The sequence below is a fragment of the Apaloderma vittatum genome, unplaced genomic scaffold (assembly GCF_000703405.1).
Source record: "Apaloderma vittatum isolate BGI_N311 unplaced genomic scaffold, ASM70340v1 scaffold6750, whole genome shotgun sequence".
Classification (NCBI taxonomy): domain Eukaryota; kingdom Metazoa; phylum Chordata; class Aves; order Trogoniformes; family Trogonidae; genus Apaloderma; species Apaloderma vittatum.
Genome location: NW_009694960.1, coordinates 20512 through 23343, shown reverse-complemented (window position 1 = coordinate 23343; position 2832 = coordinate 20512).

Sequence of the window (2832 nt, the reverse complement as noted above, 5' to 3'; positions counted from 1 at the left end):
AGGCCGAGGGGGTTAAATTGTCTTGGAGTTAAATGCTTCCTTCTTTAGGAGAGTATGGCGGGAAGAGGGGGAAGGTGCTGTGTTGTGGCTGCCGTGTCTGTCTCGGCCTGCTGGAAGGGACCCTGCAGGGCTGTGAAACTGGGATATCCAACTGCATGTCCAGTGGGAATGGCGGCTGGGGAGGGCAAGCCCTGAGGGACACCTTGCTGAGGTAAGAGGGGCCGTCCCGCCCTGGGAGCTGGGGCTGCTGCGGGAGGTGAGGTTTGCTTTCTTGGGACAGTGCTTTTTTTTGGTGGTTGTTGTTGGAAAGCAAATATATGTTTTGGTGACCTGATGCCTCCTGTGGAAAATCCAGAGCTGTTCTGGTAGCTTATAGCTTTCCCTGCCCTGCTGATGGTGATGCAGGAAGGCTGCAATAAAGGGGAATTAAGGCTCTAAGGGGTTTTTTTCAGTAGCAAAACCTGTCTCCATTGCTGTCCTGCATTGGCAGTGCCCACCACGCAGCCCTCCCTCCACCCTGTGGTATCAGGCCCTGCAAGAGCTGCTCTGTGCCACCCAACTCAGCCTGGGTTATGTGAGAAACAATAAATATTTAGGCAGTGAGCCAGGTTAAACCAAACTTGGGTCAGTCATAACCAAGCCATGCATGAAAGTGGTAGCAGGGCCAGAAGCAGCCCTTATTTTCAAGGCTTGAGAGCAATTTCTTCCACATGAGACTATACAAAAGTTTTGATTTTTTTTTCTCCCAGGTACTTCAGAGCAGATGGAAAATGCAGCAGGTGCTGATAATGCTTTTCTGCCCGTGGGAAGACTTGTCACAGTTACCTGTTTATCTCGTTATTTTGACATTTTACTGCCTGAAACTGCTCTGTAACATAAAAGCACATGCAGGGCAGTTAGAGGTGAAGACTTACAGATTCACTTATACTTGAACAACTGAAAATCAATAAGCTACAAACAACAAAGAAAAATGTCTTTTTTTGTGCATGCTGAGGAAGGCTGGCTTTTTTATTTGTACTGAGAAAATATCAGGGAATGCAGGGGTTTTCACTTTCTGTATTGCTGACTGGAGGGTGTAAAATGAGCTTTGCTTTAGCTGCCATGCTTTTGCTTTTCCTTTGATTTTTCAATAGGCAATGGAAACCTCAGTTTATTTTTGGCATGTTCTTAGGACTGCACAGAAGAAGAATTTGAGGGCTGGCAGTACAGACACTGAAGGGTTCCTGTGCTCAGCATGTTTAAAAATTGAAGTTTGTAGAAGATGAAAAGCAAGGCAAATCCTGCTGGCTGGTCTAAGTCTAGCTCTGAAGCAGGAATACGTGCTGCCCAGTGCCTTTGTGTGCCTGGCGCTGTAAGACCTCAGGATGCTTCTCTCCTGCTGATCCCAACTAGAGACAAGAAATTTGAGCAGGCTTAATTCCAAGGCGGAAATAAAGAGTTTGCTTGTAACTGTGAGTCCTTGGGCTGACAAACCGTGTCGTTCCAGATGCCAGATCTTACCCTGCCCTGTTCTCTGATGCTGAAATTTTGGAAGGCAAAGAATAGCTTTTACAGCTCTTGCCCTAAGAGGCAGCATCAGTGCTTGTAGCTGGTTGCTTGCCTGGAGCAGGTTCAAAGTTATTGTTGTGTGAGGAATTACTGTTACCTACAGGTGATCTCTGAAGGGGCATTGAGCTGGGTTGGAACCACATGGTGATAATAGCTGGGATGGTAATTGCACAATCCCTCAATCTTCATGCTTTGTGGAGTATGGTAATTGGGCTTTTGGGTAAGGAACGATTTGCAACCCTCCGAAAGTGCACTGTCACCTGGGGCTGCAGCATAGAGTGCTTCGTATAGACCGGGCTGGGTATGGGATGACCTTGTAGCAATTTCTGGGAGCATTTTCATTTCTGAATGTCTGTCTCTTGATTTGGTCACAATTCAGACTTCTTCACTGCAGGGTCACATCTGAAATTCACCTTTGAGTCTTTGAAGTAAAATGAATCCCCAACAGCTGTCTGAATTCAGAGCTTTCAGATGAGTGATAGGGCTCACTGTTCAACAGAAATTAATATTAGCCATTAAACCTCTAGCTGCTAATTAGATGGACTGTTTCTATCTTGTGTGTAAATCCATCCATACTTACACTTTGCAACCAGATAAAATCTCATTAAGGCACTTTAGTAACTGTAAAGGGATAGTAGCAGCTAGCATTTTGAGGTATTTTGGGTTTAGTGAATTATATCACTACACTGTACTGATTGCTAAATACTTTAATGATATGTCTAGTAGAATTTATTTTTGTTTTGGCAGGGCCATTAGGATGATAAATAGCTGAGCAAAGACTGCAGCTGAACTCAGAGGTGGTGCTTGAATTTTTAAGTCCATAGTTGCTGTAGTTATTACAAGTATATGTAAAAAGAGCTAGATAATTTTGTATATGAGCCTAGTTGTCAAACTTGCTGCATATTGAGCACTGATTTAAACTGCAGTTCCTTTATATGGTTAATGTGGAAAGGCTTCCTTTTCCCAGCCTCTGTTTTTGCAGCCTTGTTAGTTGGTAGCTGGCATTGACTTAGTTTTTAATGTGTTTTATGTCAGCTTGAGGAGTGGATGCTGCCTTGTGGTTGAACCAGAGGACTGAGTAGAGGTGACAAGTCAGTAGATCTTGCCTCTCTTCTTGCCTTTTTTGCTTGTTTTGTGACCTTGAAACAAAGCATGCTATAGGTTTTTTTACCTTTGGTACAGGAATAGAGTTAATTACACTGGGACAATTAACATTTATGTAACACAACTGAACAATGATTAAGTCTTAATTTGCTATATGACTTTTTTTGTTTTCCTTAATCC